Source organism: Aquila chrysaetos, chromosome W (assembly GCF_900496995.4).
Source record: "Aquila chrysaetos chrysaetos chromosome W, bAquChr1.4, whole genome shotgun sequence".
Taxonomy (NCBI): Eukaryota; Metazoa; Chordata; class Aves; order Accipitriformes; family Accipitridae; genus Aquila; species Aquila chrysaetos.
This window is the reverse complement of record NC_054457.1, coordinates 3,345,057-3,366,679: the sequence shown is the minus strand read 5'-3', so window position 1 is coordinate 3,366,679 and position 21,623 is coordinate 3,345,057. Positions and strand designations below refer to the sequence as shown.

Below are 21,623 nucleotides of genomic sequence, written 5' to 3'. Positions count from 1 at the left end.
TGCCTGCCACGGCCGCCCCGCTGCTGCCTCCCACGGCCTCTGCGCGGCTGCGGCCACTGCCGTGCCGCCGCCGTCCCCCACCCCCCCACCCCAATCGCCTGGTACTCCCTCTCCAGGGTTTGCCGAACTTAAAACAGAACCTAACTTTACTACACTACCTGTATCTCCTTTTCCTGCTAATCCCTCTAACTCTATGCCTCTGTCTAATCCGTGACGATTCACTTAATGATTTGGGAAAAAATACACATAGCTTGATGCAACGCTGTCGAGGAAAAGCTCTACAGCAAGGAGATACCATGTTTACTTTTCCTGTTGTATGCACACCTGCCTCAAGAAATGCAAGAACCTCAAGAGAGAGTTGTTAGGATCAGTCATCATGAATCCCTGTGTGATGTTTAATTACATCTATAACACCACTCGAAAGGGTCAGAATGTAAATGCTATTTTGCCTGTATATAGAAATGCTACAGCTTGGTGTAACTATATCTATTCCAGAATATCACACTCTTTTTTCTATTCCAGCTGCTTTACCTGCGGGGATATTTTTAATTTGTGGAAATAGAGCGTGGGAGAGGAATTCCATTGAAACTTAACGGGAGGCCATGTAGCCTCGGACAACTTGCGTTACTAACACCCGATATCAATATGATTCACAGTAAAAGGCTCACGATAACTGACACAGGTTTAACTGGATGGCTAACAAGTTTGAGAATTACGGGATGGTTGAAAGATTTGCTTATACATAACTTAGTTATTTTAATTGTAATATTAGCAGTTGTAATGATTGTACCACGTATCATAAAATAGTTGAACGTATGATTGCAAAAGCATTTCATGTAACTTGGCTTGCATAAAAATAATTTAAAAAAAAAAAAAAAAGAGAGAGAGAGAGAGAGAGGAAGAGACAGGAAAAAAAAAATTAATGAAAACAAACGGCTGGAGAGGGGGAAGAGAGATGCGGTTGCGGAACACACAGACATGACAGCTGAAGAGTGAGAACTTCTAAGAGAAATAACCCTGCAGACACCAAGGTCAGTGCAGAAGGAGGGGGAGGAGATGCTCCAGGCGCCGGAGCAGAGATTCCCCTGCAGCCCGTAGTGAAGACCATGGTGAGACGGGTCATTCCCCTGCGGTCTATGGAGGTCCACGCTGGAGCAGTGTGCTCCTGAAGGACTGCACGCTGGGGAGGGGACCCATGCTGAAGATCTTCGTGGAGGACTGTCTCCCGTGGGAGAGATCCCACACTGGAACAGGGGAAGAGTGCGATGAGTGCTGCCACTGAGGAGGATGAAGTGACAGAGATAATGTGTGATGAACTAACAGCAAAACCTCATTTCCCGTTCCCCTGTCCAGCTGTGGAGGAGAGAGTGATAGGATAGCTATGGTAGGTGACTGGTGTCCAGCCAGGATCAACCCATCACATAGACAAAATGCATTATAACATAGAATGAAATTACATTGCAATTGGGAATTTCAAAAACAAGGGCTCTGTGTAACTCCTTTACAAGGGAATGAAAGTGTATATATGAAATTAGCAGAATAAGGTGTTTTTCAAAGAATTGTCTAATAGTGTTGAATGCTTAAATCCAAAAACATGATTTGAAGGTTTAAATTTGTGTATCTGAATTTATATTGCTATTGGAGGGTTATTAATCATTTGTGTGTTTGCAGCAATCAGAATCACCTGAGGAGCAGTACGAGGATTGCGTCAGTTCGAAGCTAGAGTCCTCGCTGCCTTCCTCGTGAATCTGATGTTCCTAAACAAAAAAGGGGGCGATGTGGGAGCAGCTCGGAACACCTGGCATTTGTTTTCAAGAGTGACCGTTAGAATTTGTTGTGCTGCATGTTTGCCAAGCCTTTGAAGAACTAGTTTCACAAGGTCAGGTTGGAGGATGGCCTTGTGTAGGCCTGGGAAGATGTGGCTGAAGACAGTCACGAGTATGTCTATGGAGTGTTTTTATCTTTAACTGTTCTGAGGACTGGCAAACACCCCAGCTGGGTCAGATATGCCCTCCTGTGCTAGTAGTATTGGCTGTGAGTCGTTAGTACTTTCTGGATCTTTGTTGAAACATATATAAGTTGGATTCTTTTGTGAAATAAAGGGAATCTTGCAAAAAAAAAAAAAAAAAAAAAAGTGGGGAAACAGTGTGGGGTAAACGTCCGGATGCCCAGAAGTTATCAGATTATTGACAAGACATGGAACGACACAAGAAGGTATTAGGTGCGCCACCGTTGGTGGAAACACTTTGCTGCCTCATCGCAATATGTGCGGTGGTACAGCCAGCATTACCATTACACCGAATTAACCCAAGGCAAAATATGTGGATAACCTGGGCCACCCAGACAGGAGAACAGTCTTTTTGCCTCTCAATGAGTACACCCTCAGATCCATTTCGAACATGTTTGGTGGGAGTGCCATATTTGTACCTGCCAGATTTTCGAGCATGGGTTTCTGATGGCAGTGCTTTGAATGAAACAAAGATCAATGAGACCTGTTACAGCTTGTATTCGTCGCACATCCCACAGCAGCATTGTCAAAATCTTACAGGGGTAGCAACTGCAAAGATTATCAATTCTCTTAATGTTACATTGCCCTGGGATCCGCAAGAGCTTGATTTAGTAGGATCAACATATGGTAATAAGTCATGTGTATATTTGGCAGGAGGGTTTAGCACAGGAATTAATTATTATTGGCAACACAATATGTCGGGGTGGACAAATGTATCTAGTCCAAGCTCTTGGTATAAGTTTATGGATAGTAGGGATTATTGTGTAGGAGCCGTGGGAGCAGAAACCCAGGGGAGTAAGATATTTATAGGTACTAATTATACCGCCAAGGCTTTACCAAGCGGATATTTTTTGATATGCGGTGATCGTGCTTGGCACGGCATCCCAGTGAGATCTTTTGGCGGACCATGTTACTTGGGTAAGCTTACATTGTTTGCACCCTCTATTATTCAGTTACTGAATTTAACAGACAATCGAAGACACAAGCGATCTATAGAAAATCTTGGGCCTGATTGTAACGATAACGTACGACTGTTAGGCAAGGCCACAAGAGTGCTGCTATCTCTTTTTACACCAGGGGCTGCAGCGGGTAATGCGTTACGGGAGTTGCAACGTTTAGCATGTTGGACGTCGAAGCAATTAAATCTTACATCTAGTATTATAAATGATCTCTTAGAAGACACAGAAAACATAAGGCATGCTATTTTACAAAATAGGGCGGCTATAGATTTTTTATTGTTAGCACAAGGACATGGCTGTGAGGATTTTGAAGGAATGTGCTGTATGAACATATCAGGTCATTCGAAGTCTATACATGAAAAGTTGCAGCAGTTGAAAGATAACATGAATAAAGTGGTAGTAGAGAAGAACCCCTTGGATGAATGGTTTGGGTCATTAGGGATAACAGGTTGGTTTAAAGAATTATGTCGCATGGGTATTGTTGTAGTTATCGTGATTTTAGCTATTGTAATAATTTTACCTTGTTTGGTTAGCTTGTTGAGGAAAATGGCATCCCAAGTTATTAGTCAAGTCTGGATTGCTCATAAACAAAAGAAAGGAATTGTGGGAGATTTCATGGAAAGCAGGGGACATTTCTTTGAACCTGATTATTTAGAGTTAAGTACGCCACAGTCAACGTGAGTGGACCGGAGTACGTGACAGCTACAACATGAATGGACCTTTGAACCACCAGAGAAACAACGGACATGAGGAACTTGGACAGTGTAGCAATTAATAAACAAGATAACAGAACTGCAGAGGCAAGAAGGAGCTGCAAGGGTTTCAACGCAATTAAGAAAGCTGCCATTTCGGCTTAGAACATTTAGCTGCGGGATGGGGACTTAGGAGTTGGTTTGTATCTTTGTTAAAAATAGGGGTTTCTTTTATTCTTGTGTATTTTATTAGGTATAATGTTGCTTTTACTGTGTTTTAATTAATTGTATTCATAGGTCTTTGCAAAGGGCTGAGTTCACAGGCCCACGATGGACTCCCGCTCGATTTGTACGACCATCATCATCTGGAACACCCTAGATGGTGCGACAATGTGAATACCACCTCAGCCAAAAACTAACGTGTAGGTCACCTTGACCAACATAACAGGTCAAGATTCTCTGTGCACTGCAACCGCATCACAAAGCCCGTGAACCAATAGATAGGATGGCTATGACTCATGCGGCGCGCCTGGCCAGCGACCGCATGTGCCATAGGCTCCCTATGTTTCAACTGAGGCAAATTTTAGCACCCGCTGGCCACGTGTGCTGAAATCCGTTCCTCTGCAAATGTATAAATACCGGGATTTTCCGAAGAGCATCGGGTTGGTGTACGGCAAGGCCATCGTTGCCTCTGTGGGGACGCCCACGTAAAGCTGACACCTACCGATTGCTGGGCTGAGTTCGCGGAGAGTGGCGTCTAGATCTGTTAATGCTCTTTTTAAAGAAAAAAGGGGGAGATGTTGTGGAACATTTTTAGCTAATGATCACAAGAGCATTCCAGACGCCTTTAGAAGGCCTTGAACAGAATAAACAGAAGACAAAAATAAGAAAGATACCAATTAGAAAAACACAGGTGCGCATTCCACGATAAAGAGAACTTGGCACAAACAACCTCACTTCGGCAGTTTATCTTGACCAATTAGACTGAGACAAGTCTTGTATGTTTTAGTTAGTATAACCAATTATGTTTTATGTTTATGCGCGTGTACAGTGTTGATATAACCAATCATTAAGTGTAACTGGGCGCGTGGACAGTGCATGAATAATGTGTGCAACCAATAGTAAAATAGCTAAACGCATGTACAGATGTAACTAATGTATAAAATGATGTCTGATGCTCTAGTAAAGTGGACTTCACCTGATCACATTGGTCTGTGTGTGCTGTCCTGTGCCTCCGCACTCCCCCAGTATTGCTCAGCTCTCTTATCTCCATGGTCAGCATTCCAAGCAACAGGCAAAACCCATCTGTTTTCTGTGCTGACTGCATTTTTCTCGGCTATCTACTTCTCCCCCAGTGTTCATCCACGCACCAAAATTCCATCTTTTAACCCCTCTGTATACATGATACAACATTTGTCATCCTTTAGTTTTAAATATCCACAGACACCATGTTCATGTAAAAGCAACAGATCTAAAGCTAGACGATTTTGGAGTGTCATTCTTGAGGTAGTTCGTAATTATACATTTAAATCATGTAGGCCGATTTTCGTAGCGTTTTCTAATGCCTCAATTTGTCCAGTCAAATTGTGTAACCATACATGATTTCTAAAAGAAGTTATCTGAGGGCTAAATATAGTTTCTAATATCCACCCTACTGTTGTTCCAGTTGATGGATGTTGCCATGGATCTACATTAGATCTTTTAAATTTTCCCCATAATTTGGAGGTTAGGGGTTGTTTTCTCCACAAAGGGCACAAAGTTAGCATTCCCAACATCACCTGTTTTCTGGGTCCTTTTAGAGCCAATTGTATTGACCAAGATCAATTATCCAAAGATATTCCCTCTGGAATACCAAATCTTGGAATAATTTATTTTAGCATTACTTTAACCACTTCTCTAGCTTTATTGGTGCGACAGGGGAAAGCTTCAGGCCAACCAGAAAAGGTATCTACCAAAACTAGTAGATATTTATATTGATTACACCTAGGCAACTCCGAGAAATCCATTTGCCTGTAGTCTCCAGATGTTATTCCTTGTTTTATATTTCCTCCTGGTCTCTTCTTTTGAATTTTTGGATTATTTGCACAACATGCTGGACATTTCTTTACCACTATATCTGCAAGGCTTTGCATTTTTGGTCCTATGACATATTTTTTTGCAACAAGAACCAACGCATCAGAGTGTTTCCTGGTGTAATTTCTTCAATACAAATTCCATTGTCCTTTCAGGAATTAAGAGTTGTTTTAAAGGTGTCATCCACCATCCTTGTTCAATTTGGGTACAGTCTAGTTGTTCAGCCAGTTGATCTTCTTTTTCTGTGTACTGCGGAGGAGTTAAATCTAGGCATCGATCTGGAATTAGATCTCCTTCTATCTTTGGTTTTTTTAAAAGCTGCCTCTGGCAGCTGCATCTGCTCTCCGATTTCCTCTGATTACTTCATTGTTTCCCTTCTGGTGTGCTTTACAATGAATTATTGCAACTTTTTCTGGCTTTAAAACAACTTGTAACAATTTTACATTTTCGGCACCATATTTAACAGGAGTTCCTTGTTAGTTTAGATAGCCCCTTTCCTTCCAAATTGCCCCATGAGCACGGACAACTCCCAAGGCATATTTTGAGTTGGTATATATATTAACTTTCTTTCCAGTACTCATTTCTAAAGCTTGAATCAGAGCTATCAATTCAGCTTTCTGGGCTGAAGTATTATGAGGTAAAGACTCAGCTTCCAGAATATGGTCTCTAGTCACTATTGCATATCCAGCACATCGCTTTCCTTCAGACATAAAACTACTCCCATCTGTATATAATTCTAAATCAAAATCTGAAAGAGGAGTATCTTGTAAATCCGGTCTGCTAGAATAAACTTTTTCAACTGTTGTCAAGCAATCATGCTGTAATTCGTTTTGTTCCGAAATTGGCAGTAAAGTCGCAGGATTTAAAGTAGTAGATATTGAAAGGGTGACATCATCCTGCTCCAGCAAGACAGACTGTTATTTACCCACTCTGCTGGGAGAAATCTAATGGTGTCCCTTATTTTCTAGGAGAGACATCACAGCATCGGGTACAAATACAGTTATATGTTGTCCCAAAGTCAGTTTCCTGGCCTCTTCAAGCAAAATCACTGCTGCTGCAACAGCTCTCAGGCAAGCAGGCCTTCCTTTACTGATCTCATCCAACTATTTAGAAGAATACCCCACGGGTCTCTTCCAACTTCCCAACATTTGGGTTAGGACACCTAGGGCTACTTGCTGCCTCTCATGTACATATAGCTGAAAGGGTTTCTCCAAATTTGGAAGTCCTAATGCAGGAGCTTCCATTAGTCTTTTCTTGATTTCATGAAACCCTTTTCAGCATTCTGCAGTCCATTCCAACTGCTCTTCTGGCCCTTTAATAGCAGCATACACTGGTTTAGCAATCAGTCCAAAATTAGGGATCCACAGTTGACACCGTTTGGCCATGCCCAAAAAATCCTCTTAATTGTTTCTTTGAGGTGGGTACTGCAATTCTACAAATTGCTTCTTTTCGTTCTGCACTTAACTCCCCCTGTCCCTGCATTATGTCAAATCCCAAATATCGAACTCTGTCTTTTACTATTTGTGTCTTTTCCTTGGAGACACGATATCCTGCAAGTCCTAAGAAATTCAGTAAACTAATTGTAGCTTCAAGGCACTCGCTGTAATTATTTGAACCAATTAATAAATCATCAACATACTGTAACAAAGTTATATGTTCATTGTCACTTTGCCATTGTTCCAGTTCTTTTGCCAATACGTTACCAAATAACGTGGGGCTGTTCTTAAATCCTTGTGGCAGTACAGTCCAACATAATTGGGTTTTCCGTCCAGTAGTCAGGTTTTCCCATTCAAAAGCAAAAATGAGTTGACTCTGTTCATCCACTGGGATGCAAAAGCAAGCATCTTTCAAATCTAGAACTGTAAAATACACATTATTTTCAGGGATAGAAGCAAGCAACATATAGGAGTTCAGTACCATAGGGTGGAGATCGACTGTCAGAATGTTAATTTCTCGCAAGTCTTGCACTAATCTATATTCTTGAGAATTAGGGTTTCTTACCAGTAAGATGGGGGTATTAAATTCTGATTGGCATTCTTGTAACAATCCATATTCTAAGAAGGGGTTAATAAGTGGTTCCAATTTTCTCCTCACCTCCAATTTTATAGGGTATTGGTTTTTTCTTACCAGTTGAGCTCCAGGTTTCAATTCAGTTTTAATTGGAGTTTTATTCTTTGCTCATCCTGGTTTTCCCAATGCCCATACCAATAGTATTACTGCATTCAATATTTTTTCAGGAATATCTGCATCTTCATTGTTCTCACATTGACTCAGCAAACATATCTGTGCCTTCCAACCATGTTCTGGGGGAATATGTAAGTGTAAAGAATTTTCAGAGAAAGTTATTTGTGCATTCAATTTACATAATAAATCTCTCCCCAACAGTGGCAGGGGACACTCTGGCATATAGAGAAAGGAATGAGTTACTGTAGTATTTCCAATTGTGCACTCCATTGGTTGCAAAAATGATTTTAGAGTCCTTTTCCTGGTGGCACCAATTACACTAGTTTTGATTTTACTTAATGGTCCCTTACAGTCTGCAAGTACGGAATGTGTTGCCCCACTATCTATTAAAAAATCTATTGTTTCATTCCCCAGCTTCACTGGAACCAGAGGATCAGCTGGGGAAACTTTAATAGATTCCTCTGGTCCCCTTCAGTCCAACCCAATCTCAGTCATCACCCCAACGGCTTCCCCTGTCCCTCTTTCCTGGCTATTTGAAAGTTGTGGACATTCCCTTCTCCAATGGCCCTCTCGCTTACAATATGCACACTGACTAGGTCCTAAAGGGGTATCGCACTGATTCCCCCTCAAATTTCCATGGCCTCCTCCTTGGCCCCTAAATCCACTTGGTGAATTTCCTCTTCCTCTACCTCTACCTCTCCCTTGTCCTTCTGCCAAAGCGGCTAAAAAGGAAGCCTGTAGCTTTGGTTTTGTTTTTTTCTTTTTCTTTTTCTTCCACTTCCTCCTGATTATTATAAACTTTATATGTAATTGACATCAATTGTGAAATTGTCATTCCATCTGCACTATCCACTTTTTGCAATTTCTTCCTAATGTCTGATGCTGACTGACCAATAAACAACATATTAAAAAATTTCATATTACTAGCATCATCCAGATCCAAATTTGTCCATTTTCGAGCTACTTCACATATTCTTTCATAAAAGGCAGATGGGGTCTCTTTGTCTCCTTGTCTTATTTCATATAGCTTAGATAAATTCTTGGGTTTTTCTGCCCCATTTTGGATTCCGTATAAAATTAGTTTCTGGTATTCCTTTACTCTCATTAATCCCTCATCTGTATTAGGGTCCCACCCTAGATCTTCCTTTGGGAGATATGTGTCAGCATTAGGTATTCCTCCATGTTGTTGGAATAGTTCTTCTCTAGCCTTTTCTAAGACTGTCCTCCGTTCCTCATGGTTAAATAAGTACTCTAAAAGAGCTTGTATATCTCCCCAATTAGGATTATGAGTTATCATTACAGTCTTTACAGTGCTATACATCCCCTCTGAGTTATTCTGATAAGACTTGAATGCCTGTTTCCAATTTAATAAATCTGAGGTAGTAAATGGAACATGTACATACACAGGGCTTCCATTCGGGCCCACTGCTTGTCTTAAAGGGGCTTAAACACTAGACTTCTGACGCCTCGTTCTCCCAGCTACCAGACTAACAATATCTCCCTCCTCTGAGCTTTCACATTCATTAGCTTTAGAAGGTGCAACCAGCAATTGAACATCTTCTTCACTGTCTTCCAAACCATTTTTCCTAATTTTACAACCTGTACAAGAGTCACTATTTTTCTTTTTAACCAGATATATTCCGTTTTGATGTTTAGAATCCACCAAACCACACTTCTTTCTAATCTCCCAGACATTCCTTAAGGTGAAAAACAAATCCACAAAATCCACATATGGAAGGTCATACTATTTTTCTGTCCTTTGACAAAAATAACATCAATTGCAAAATGGTATTATATTTTAAAGACCCATTTTCAGGCCACTTCTCACCATCTTCCAAACAATATTGTGGCCACCACTGATTACAATATCTTTTCAATTTCTCTTTTGTCATGGGATCCCCACCAAATTTATTCCAATGTTTTAGGATGCATCCTAGAGGAGAACAAAGGGGTGTCTCCTGGGAAGCAGTAGCGCCCATTTCGGTACCGAAAAAGAATTTCCTAACCCAGTGTTTCATACACTAATCAAAACGAGGGACGTCTCCCTACATTTCCCAACGTGTACACAAAACGAGGAATGTCTCCCTTTACCCAAAACAATGCGTACACTAACTAACCAAATGAGGAACGTCCTCCTTGGTACCAACGTGTAGAAACAAAATTATGCTAGCCCAAAACTAAACAAATGTTACCAAATGCTACCTGCTTCCCTGAAAGATCTTGCCCCCTACTCCCCTTTTCTCTTATTAAAAAAAAAAAAAATCTCTTTTCAGTAGCGTTGCACCGTTGTATTGCTTACCGCCTGACTACAGGAGAGGAGCTGATGGAGTCCCGGATCAACACGTCAGTGCGTGCTAGAGGCCACTCAGGTCTCTTCTCCCCATCGGATGTGGCAAGATGAACCAGGCAAGGCTGTCAGCACAGTCCCATCTGGGTCATCAAAAACTGTTGTCCAAACAACTTGGGTCCATTACCCTGTGTGCATTGCCCAAATTACACACAGAGTAGAGGTATTTTCGTTTATTACGTAAATGTGCAGATACAGGTGCATGGCACAAACCAGCACACCGTCAGTACAAACTGACAGTTATTTATACACAAAATTTAGTCAGTGTCCTGGTTTTGCCTGGGATAGAGTTAATATTCTTCCTAGTAGCTGGTATAGTGTTATGTTTTGGATTTAGTATGAGAAGAATGTTGATAACACACTGATGTTTTCAGGTGTTGCTAAGTAGTATTTATACTAGAGTCAAGGAATTTTCAGCTTCTCATGCCCAGCCAGCAAGAAGGCTGGAGGGGCACAAGAAGTTGGGAGGGGACACAGCCAGGACAGCTGACCCAAACTGGCCAAAGGGGTATTCCATACTGTCCTGGTTTCAGCTGGGATAGAGTTAACTGTCTTCCTAGTAGCTGGTACAGTGCTATGTTTTGAGTTCAGTATGAGAAGAATGTTGATAACACTGATGTTTTCAGTTGTTGCTAAGTAGTGTTTAGACAAATGTCAAGGATTTTTCAGCTTCTCATGCCCAGCCAGCGAGAAAGCTGGAGGGGCACAAGAAGTTGGCACAGGACACAGCTAGGGCACCTGACCCAAAGTGGCCAACAGGGTATTCCATACCATGTGACGTCCCATCTAGTATAGGAACTGGGAAGTGGGGGCGGGGAATCACTGCTCGGGGACTAGCGGGGTGCCGGTTGGCGGGTGGTGAGCAATTGCACTGTGCATCATTTGTACATTCCAATGCTTTCATTATTGCTGTTGTCATTTTATTAGTGTTATCATTATCATTATTAGTTTCTTCTTTTCTGTTCTATTAAACTGTTCTTATCTCAACCCGTGGGTTTTGCTTCTTTTTCCTGATTTTCTCCCCCATCCCACTGGGTGGGGGGGGAGTGAGTGAGCGGCTGCGTGGTGCTTAGTTGCTGGCTGGGGTTAAACCATGACACATACCATGTGACGTCATGCCTAGTATATAAACTGGGGGTAGTTGGCCTGGGGGGTGGATCGCTGCTCAGGAACTAACTGGGCATCGGTCGGTGAGTGGTGAGCAATTGCATTGTGCATCACTTGTTTTGTATATTCCCATTCTTTTATTATTCTTATTGTCATTTTATTATTGTTATTATTATCATTATTACTTTCTTCCTTTCTGTCCTATTAAACTGTTCTTATCTCAACCCACGAGTTTTACTTTTTTTTTTCCTGATTCTCTCCCCCATCCCACTGGGTGGGGGGGAAGTGAGTGAGCAGCTGCATGGTGCTTAGTTGCTGGCTGGGGTTAAGCCACAACAATGGGGGAGGGTGGAAGAGGAGTTTGGGAAATGTATTATAATGTCTCTGAAAAGAAATATGAAAGGAGATCTATGAGGAAGTAGTATCCTTAGGAAATGGTTTGGGTGGCAAAATCACTTTATAATACATTAATAACCCCTACTGAAGGGAAAATTCAGAGCCCATGGCCAGCCTGAGAAGTTGAACAAAAGCAGAGGAAGAAGTAGTTACAGAAGCACTCTGACAGATATTCTGGGCTAGTGTGTATGGTCTCTAATGTAGAACTGCACTGTTAGAAGGGACGAGCAGACAATTTGCATTATGTAGCTCTTCTTGACCTTTCTCCCTGACAACCCTGACTTTGCTAGACAGGAAATTTACACCCTTGTGTAACTGCCTCTCCACCTAAATCCTCTCCACCTAAATCCTTTGTGTTGTTCTTTGCTAGATGTCAATGTGCGCATCACATGCAAAGTGTTTATGTAAGGGATGTTTTAGGAATGGACACTATACATTGACATTGAACATGATATGTCTAATGAGTTTGTGGATGAAGGAGTTTGTAATTCGGCTGAAACTTTATTTCATTCAAAACTCCCTACTGCTTCTTGACTCAAGAGTTGATGAGGCTAGCACTCAATGACTGTACTCTAGTATCTTATTTTAGAGTCTTACTAGCTTTGAGGATTAATGCTTTCTGTTCTTTTAAAGCAATCTTGAAGATCTTTCTACTGCAACACTTAACTGTAGTGGATTTCATAGTTCCAAAGTATTTTATTTATTTGAAATATATTATATGCCCCTGCATACTTGTGTACTGGTATTGCATCTCATCTCAAAATAAATGTGCTCTATGCATATCTGAGAGACATAGTATGAGAGAACATTTCTGATAGGAACAACACAGTCAAACTGCTACACTTCAGTATAATCTACAAATATTTTACATCTGTAGATGCTCAGTAGCATTCAGTGCTGGGCGGGTGTCTCTTGGCATCTGGAGGTGTCTTTTCTGTGGTAATGTAGCCATAATCTAACGCAAGAGTGCCTTAAGTATGCTAATATTCCTTGACAAGTTCCAGGGTCCTGTTAAGAGCTGGTGGCTATGCCCTCAGCTGCAGCATGAGCTATTCCATTTTTATTGTTGCTTTTTCTATCTTTCAACAGAGAAGGACTGATAGCATATGTCCATACATTCTGTATGGTATGTCTAAATATTTTGATGGTTTTAATATTTTGTACCAGCCATGGAAACTGGTTTGCTGCTAGATGACTGTAAAAGTGAGATTTGGTAAATAATCATTAGAAATCTTATACTAACACTATGATTGAAACAATAGACAAAAGTGTAGCCAAGTAATTAACTAGTAGAGGTAGTTACTCCTAAGTTTGGCAGTTCTTGGCTCTTATGACTAGATGTTCCTGTACGCTAGATGAGAACAATGTTGAAACTGACCACATGTGATTGAAACTGCTTTAAGCTTCAAGATCAAAGAACAAGGACAAGAACAAAGACTTCAAGGACAGCCAACAGAATCTCAAATGGGTCGGTGGTCGTAAAAGCAGCCCTTCGACTCAAATGGATCCTTCATTGCACATGATCGGATGTAGGCAGTACTATGATAATCAGTTACAATAATTTTTATGTATATATATACTAATCTGATTAATATGTAATTGTTACTCCATTTAACCTGTTTGTGCTGAAGCTGTGGCATGCATGCTAGGTGGAATTATCCCCCGTGCATCCAGCGCTGCAATAAAGAATGCCTGCTTTCTAAAACTCCAAAATGAGTCTTAGAGAGTTTCTTTGACCGGCTTTTTGGTATCAGGATGAACCTGAAAAAGTTTGGCCTCTGCTGTTGGTGAGAGTTTGGCATGGCCAAACATGAACTCCTGCTTGCCCTTTGAAGAGGGCTGCTACTACTCTGCTGGCCCTTTCCTCCTTCTTGGGTTCCATCTGTGGATTGTCGATGGTACAGTGTTTATTTTGGCTTTTAGGTCTCTACATTTGCCAGCCTGCTGAAGGAAGGATGTAAGAACTTGCATTTTTTGGGGTCAGCCTTAGAGAGACAGCTGAACTCTTTTGACTGGAGCACGTCCTCCTGGGCCAGACGCAAAGATATTCTTCCCCCTCCCACTGAAATCTGTATTCCAAGAACTCGGAGATCTTCTGAGACAGCCTCTTCCTGTCTCCTGTGGCTAAAGTTCCACTGCCTGCATAAGTGAACACAGTTTCATTGGCCTGATTCCACTGCAGACAGACTGTTAGTGATGGATTTGTTCTGAAGCGCGGTCTCAGCTAATACTAGCTGAAAAATGACTTCTGTTTCAAAATAGGTTTCTAAATTTATATATACACTGCAGGTACTGGTTTCTACCCTCCTGGAGCCAAGAGGGAGCTCAATAGGTACAATACTGGTTCACAAGACCCATCTTGTGTTTGTGTTCGGAGAAACATTCAGTACAATTTCTTAACAGATAGTAATGTTCAGTCATGTACTGCTTTTGACTACATGATGAAAGCATTATTGGGAACGAGCATCATGCTTTGGCCAAATAAAAAGCCAGTCAGGGGTTAGAGTCAGCTAAGGTAAAATGTAGATGTTTGCACTGTAGCAAATCAGACAACTATATTTAAGGTGTCTAAACTGGCATAAGAACTTAATTTTAGATATTCTTTTTTCTCAGCAGGAGAGACAAAAACCCAAAATACTCTGACACGTGGACACCTGTGCAAGTTTTTTAAAAGAAATAAAAACAATAAACTATTTCTCTAGGCTGCACATTCTGATTCTACCCATAAACAATTGAGTCTTTAGAAGAAATATGGAGAAAGGAGTTAAGTATCCTTATATTGCATACTGAAATTTGTTCTGTGTGCTTCTTCAGGAATAGCTTAGCTATCAAAATTTTTATGGTCTGGTAGCTCAGGATTGAACCATTAACCACAGATTTTCTAGAGGAAGTGAGAGAGTGGAACCTTATGTCCCTCTGCCCCTTCTCATATTTTCCATTTTTTTCCAAGTGGTGAGAGTTTTATTTGCAATTTCAACCCAAGAACAGTCCTCAGCAATATGGGTGAACACTACTGTATCAGGTTTGCGTGGCAAGGTTTTGGTAGCGGGGAGGCTACAGGGGTGGCTTCTGTGAGAAGCTGCTGGAAGCTTCCCCCATGTCTGACAGAGCCAATGCCAGCCGGCTCCAAGACAGGCCCACCGCTGGCCAAGGCCGAGCCAATCGTTGGCGGTGGTAGTGCCTCTAGGATAACATATTTAAGAAGGGAAATAAAGTTGCTGTGCAACAGAAAACTGCAGCCAGAGAGAGGAGTGAGAACATGTAAGAGAAACAACCCTGCAGACACCAAGGTCAGTGAAGAAGGAGGGGGAGGAGGTGCTCCAGGCGCTGGAGCACAGATTCCCCTGCAACCCATGGTGAAGACCATGGTGAGGCAGGCTGTCCCCCTGCAGCCCATGGAGGTCCATAGTGGAGCAGATATCCACCTGCAGCCAGTGGAGAACCCCATGCCAGAGCAGGTAGATGCCTGAAGGAGGCTGTGACCACTTGGAGAGCCCACACTGGAGCAGGCTCCTGGCAGGACCTGCGGACCCATGGAAAGAGAGGAGCCCACACTGGAGCAGGTTTGCTGGCAGGACTTGTGACCCCGCAGGGGACCCACGCTGGAGCAGTCTGTTCCTGAAGGACTGCACCCCATGAAAGGGACCCATGCTGGAGTAGTTCATGAAGAATTGTAGCCCATGGGAAGGACCCACATTGGAGAAGTTTGTGGAGGACTGTCTCCCATGGGAGGGACCCCACTCTGGAGCAGGGGAAGAGTGTGAGGAGTCCTCCCCCTGAGGAGGATGAAGCGGCAGAGACAACATGTGATGAACTGACCGCAACCCCCATTCCCCTTCCCCCTGTGCCGCTTGGGGGGAGGAGGTGGAGAAAACTGGGAGTGAAGCTGTGCCCAAGAAGAAGGGAGGTGTGGAGGGAAGGTATTTTAAGATATGGTTTTATTTCTCATTATCCTGCTCTGATTTGGTTGGTGATAAATTAAGTTAATTTTCCCCAAGTTGAGTCTTTTTTGCCTGTGATGGTAATTGCTGAGTGATCTCTCCCTGTCCTTATCTCTACCTATGAGCCTTTTGTCGTATTTTCTCTCCCCTGTCCAGCTGAGGAGGGGGAGTGATATGGCTTTGGTGGACACCTGGCATCCAGCCAGGGTCAACCCACCACAACTACCATGATGGAGATCAGCATAGGTAAAGGTTTACAGGGTTTAGTAGTGAGTATGGCTTTTAAATTAGTAGATGGACTTTTAAACTGATATATCATATTATTTTTTCACCCCAAATAAGACTGTGCTGCAAAACTGTAAAATGCTTAAAGGGCGTAAGGGTTAATTAATTGATACAGGGTCTTATATCAGGCCAGAGCACTGCTAAAAAAAAGTATGTCTTGATTTAGGGCTAGATTTTGCTATTGAATCCCACAGTTTAGTGGAAATCGTATGTGAAAATCCAATTTCAAATTTGATCTTCTGTGGCCAACTTTTAGAAACAAACCTCAACTTCCTTTTAACTTTTTAAGAATAAACAAGGCTAAAATACAATTTTCTTTCAGAAACACAAAACAGCAAGAGTTAAATTTTGTTCTCAGTTATTAGAGCATTGAGCTGTAATGATAATGAAGTCACTCTGCATTTTTCACAGCTTAAAGAGTAAAAGCTGTCCTTAGGAGCTTGGAAAATGGTTACTTTTTCCAAATTGCTGTCAGCGTTGTGGGGGATTTTTTTTGAGACGGTAGGGGAGGAGATGGGGGAGGAAAGGAATGGATTAATCTAGAATGGCCTGTAGAAAATATGTATTGACCAAACCTGTTCAGTCTTTATTTAAATAGTTTAAATAGACGACAATTCTTTTTTTAGTCAACAACATGAAATTATTATTAACAGTAAAACATTCTTGTAAATGTCTGCCAAACCATCCATTTTGGCCAGTGTATTTTATTTGGAGCTTATAACATGAATCTATTCCTTTTTCAGAATGCCTGATATAATTTCCCTCTCTACTCTGGCATGTACTGAGCATGGGATTGCCCCTATGTATGCTGTCACCAACTTGGTTGAGCCAGGAAGGTTATTAACCCTTTACCATAAAATCCAAGCTGAAGGTCAGTGGCAGCCTGGTCAGAGTCTACCAAGTTAAATGATTAAATAAATAAAGCTCTGAAAAACTTCATCTGGAGGACGTGTCACTGATTTGATATGTAAGGTAATTTTGACACTTTTCTTAATTTGGCTGCTCAAATTATTTTGCTGAAAATGACATAGCAAGCTAGCCATGTGGTTCTGCTCCACATTAAATGCCTTTTGCTATTTTGTACTGGGGGTCATAGTCTTTTCTGTCCCTGATTGGTTCTCCATATAATGCAGTGTTGTGGTTTAACCCCAGCCAGCAACTAAGCACCACTCAGCCGCTCACTCACTCCCCGCCCCAGCGGGATGAGGGGGAGAGAATCAGAAGGGTAAAAGTGAGAAAACTCATGGGTTGAGATAAGAACAGTTTAATAATTTAAATAAAATATAATAATAATAATAATATTGTAATGAAAAGGAAAATAACAGAGAGAAATAAAACCCAAGAAAGACAAGTGATGCAAATGTAAACAATTGCTTACCACCAACCAACTGATGCCCAGCCAGTCCCCGAGCAGCAGCCCCCTGGCCAACCTTCCCCCTAGTTTTATTGCTGAGCATTATGTCATATGGTATGGAATATCCCTTTGGTCAGTTGGGGTTATCTGTCCCAGCTGTGTCCCCTCCCAACTTTTTGTGCACCCCCAGACTACTCACTAGCAGGGCAGTATGAGGGGCAGAAAAGGCCTTGACTCTGTGTAAGCACTACTCAGCAGTAACTAAAACAACCCTGTATTATCAACACTATTTTCAGCACAAATCCAAAACATAGCCCCATACTAGCTACTATGAAGGAAATTAACTCTATCCCAGCCAAAACCAGCACGTTCTCCACCCCTTATTCCATACCATTTACGTCATGCTCAGGTCCCACACTATCCAATACATCCTCATTAACCACCACCACCCTTCCCATCCTTTGATACAATACACAGATATTATTCCCTTAGTCTATGGATCACCCCTGTAAAATGTTTGTAAAACGTCCATAAATGTCCACAAAATGTCCGCTGAGATAATTTAGTCCATGACTTTGGGCTCCATCTCTTATGGTGGTCACTCAGGACAGGAGAGGTGGTGTGTTGTGTGTAGTTATCGGGCACCAAAGCCAGCTCAGGTCAGGTCACTGCTGCACTTGCACTGCTTCTTGTAAGGCTTGTCCTCCACTGGTTCAGGTGGTTCCTGCTATAGTAATTCCTATAACATGCTACTCAAATTGTCGGTTAGAACAAATTAAAGGCATATCCATTACAATCTCCACCCCTGGTCCTTTTAGGCCATGTTATAGGGTTTAACATTGCAATGAACTCCTCCCCTTGCTCCTAGCCTGGCTAGCAACAAGGGGTTCCTGCTATAGTAATTCCCATAACATGCAACTCAAATCATGGATTATTTTCACCCAGGATTAAATCACCTTGAGGTACACACTGGACTCCCCCATTCTTCTGCATTATCCACCAAAGTGCACCCAGGTCCTTGAGCAAAAACAATCCCACAAATAGGTTTACCCTTTCCTGAGGAAGGAATAACGCAGACGGGCTTTCCCAACAAGTTCCTTATGTGTACTATGGGGACCTTATCTCCTTCCACAGTGCACAGGGTTTTTGATTGGGCAGTGCTAGGTCGACTGGCAGATCCTCTAGTGTTAACTAACCAAGTGGCTTCTGCTAAATGTGTATCCCAGTGCTTGAATGTCCCAATACCCATTGCTCTCAGTGTAGTTTTTAACAGTCCATTGTATCATTTGATTTTCCCAGAGGCTGGTGCACGATAGGGGATGTGATATACCCACTCAATGCCATGATCCTTGGCCCAGATGTTTATAAGGTTGTTTCAGAAATGAGTCACACAGTCTGATTCAACTCTTTCAGGGGCACCGTGTCACCATGAAACTTGCTTTTCAAGGCCCAAGACAGTATTCCAGGCAGTGGCATGGGTCACAGGGTATGTTTTCAACCATCCAGTAGTTGTTTCCACCATTGTAAGCACATGGTGCTTGCCTTGGCAAGTTTGTGGGAGTGTGATATAGTCATTCTGCCAGGCTTTCCTATATTGATATTTCAGCCATCATCCTCCATACCAAAAAGGCTTTAGCCACTTAGCTTATTTGATCATGGCACATGTTTGACATTCACGGATAACCTGTGCAATGGCATCATTAGTCAGGTCCACCCCTCGAGCACGAGCCCATTTTTATCTCGCATCCCTTCCTAAATGTCCTGATGTGTCATGGGCCCATTAAGCTATAAATAGCTCACCCTTATGTTGCCAGTCCTGATCCACCTGAGCCACTTCAATTTTAGCAGCCTGGTCCACGTGCTCATTGTTTCAATGTACTTCAGTGGCACAACTCTTGGGTATGTGAGCATCTATGCTATGTACTTTTACAACCAGATTCTCTAGCTGGGAAGCAATATCTTGCCATAATTCAGCAGACCAGATGGGTTTACCTCTGCACTGCCAGTTGCACTGCTTCCATTGCTGTAACCACCCCCATAGGGCATTAGCCACCATCGAGGAATCAGTACAGAGATAGAGCACCAGCCACTTTTCTTGATCAGCAGTATCTAAAGCCAGCTGGATGGCTTTCACCTCTGCAGACTGACTCGATTCACCTTCTCCTTCAGCAGTTTCTGCGACTTAACGTGTAGGACTCCACACAGCAGCTTTCTACCTAAGATGTTTTCCCACAATACAACAGGATCCATCTGTAAACAGGGCATATTGCTTTACATTTTCTGGCAGTTTATTATACAGTGGGGCCTCTTCAGTATGTGTCACCTCTCTCACGACCCAGACTGGACAGACCAGGGAGTCGTGTTTAATTCGAAATTCCCTTGGGCTAAATTAAGGTGAAACGACACCAAATGATCAGTTAAAGATTTTATTTATGACAGAAGCAAATGGAACTGGGGAGGCGTGGTAGTAGGTGGCAGGGTTTCTCACAACAGGAATTGGCATAAGACTCCTTCTGTAAACCATGTAACCATATACCTCAATTCAGGGAATAAGGAGATCCCTCCCGTTGAGTCACGAGGTTCAGAGCAGACCCCCTTGCTTTCTAGACTCCTCCTCAGAGAAGGGCTCAGGGGCGGCTGGATCCACTCTTAGTCTCAGACTTGGTCAACAGTTTATGTCTTGAAACAGATGAGGTGTAGGGATTGTGGAAAAGGAAAAGGAAAGAGAGAAGAAGACAGAGAGAGAGAAAGGAAGAGAGAAAGATTTCACCGGTCCTGGGTCCAGCGTTGGTTCAGTCAGCTGAGGGGGCCAGTCAGCCGAGGGGTCCAGTCCCGGTGGGCTTGTGCGCCCGGGGCTTCAGTTTGTGTCCTTTTATCATCTCCTTGCCCCTCCTTCGGGCGGGCACCCGAACTCGTCAGGCTAATGAGCAGTTTGTGAGCCTTTGGGGTTGTGGGTCATTTGTGGAGTAACTTCTTCTTCCCTGCAGACATGGCCATCGTTTGATCTTTGTATCAGAACAGCTTATCAGAACAGGGAGCTGCGCACCCTCCAGCACGCCCTCCCCCTCCTGTTGGTCATGTCTGAGCCGATGGGCTTTTCACCTGGGTTCCTTGCTGTGCAGGGTTTGTCTTTAAGCAGAACTTGCCCCACCACAATGTTTGAGACATTAACTCTTTCAGTCTCTCACAACCTCCTCTGGTAACACTCTGAAGTTTCAGCCCTCTGGCCAGTCCATGACCACTTACAGGATTCCCGTGTGGTTGGGGTTTCCCATTCAAGCCCGTTGCATTATCAGTGCGACCCACTTACTCCATGTAGCATCAGTTGCATGATGCGTAGAGGAGACCTTCCCTTTGAACATCCAGCACTGGCAGTCGGGGTGCTAAGAGGAGCTGTGTTTCAGTAACAACCACTTCTGAGGCAGCTCAAACTCCTTCATATGCTGCCAATATCTCTTTTTCAGTTGGAGTATAGCGAGCCTCGGATCCTCGATATCCCCAACTCCAAAACCCCAGGGGTTGAATCTCCCCAGGTGCTTTCTGCCAGAGGCTCCATGTAGGGTCATTCTCCCCAGCTGCAGTATAGAGCACATTTTTAACATCTTGTCCTGCCCGGACTGGTCCAAGGGCTACTGCATGAACAATCTCCCATTTAATTGGTTCAAAGACTTGTCGTTGTTCAGGGCCCCATTTAAAATCGTTCTTCTTCTGGGTAACTTGATAGAGAGGGCTTACAATCAGACTGTAATTTGGAATATGCATTCTCCAAAAGCCCACGACACCTAAGAAGGCCTGTGTTTCCTTTTTATTGGTCGGTGGGGACATATAGCTGCTGTTTTGTTGTCCATTGGGATCTGATGACGTCCATCTTGCCATTTTATTCCTAAAAACTGGATCTCCTGTGCAGGTCCCTTGACCTTACTTTCTTTTATGGCAAAACCAGCCTTCAAAAGGATTTGGATTATTTTCTTCCCTTTCTCAAAAACTTCTTCTGCCGTGTTGCCCCATACGATGATGTTTTAGGGTGGTTTCGAGGATTCCCGAGAAGGCGAACACACACACTGACTATAAGGGGAAAAAGCAAGCATTTATTAACTACAGATGTATGTTATGCTAAGGGTATCTTGTAAAGCAAATTAACATACTGACTCGAGGACTGTGAGGAAGATGGACCATCCATACATTCTTGTGCCATCTTGCGCCACGAGCTCAGCCCAGCAATCGCTAGGTGTCAGCTTTACGTGGGCGTCCCCACGGAGGCAACGGTGGCCTCGCTA

The 21,623-nt window shown here is 42.8% G+C and overlaps 1 long non-coding RNA gene across 1 annotated transcript; it reads right to left on the bottom strand.

The window, feature by feature from the left end:
• Positions 1-1,724: 1,724 nt before the first annotated feature.
• LOC121232812 lies at positions 1,725-21,623 on the bottom strand. The gene is made up of 4 exons (XR_005931702.1): positions 21,496-21,623; positions 17,531-17,540; positions 9,460-9,473; positions 1,725-1,735 (listed from the first exon to the last, which is right to left on the bottom strand). It is a non-coding gene; the product is annotated as an uncharacterized LOC121232812 (long non-coding RNA).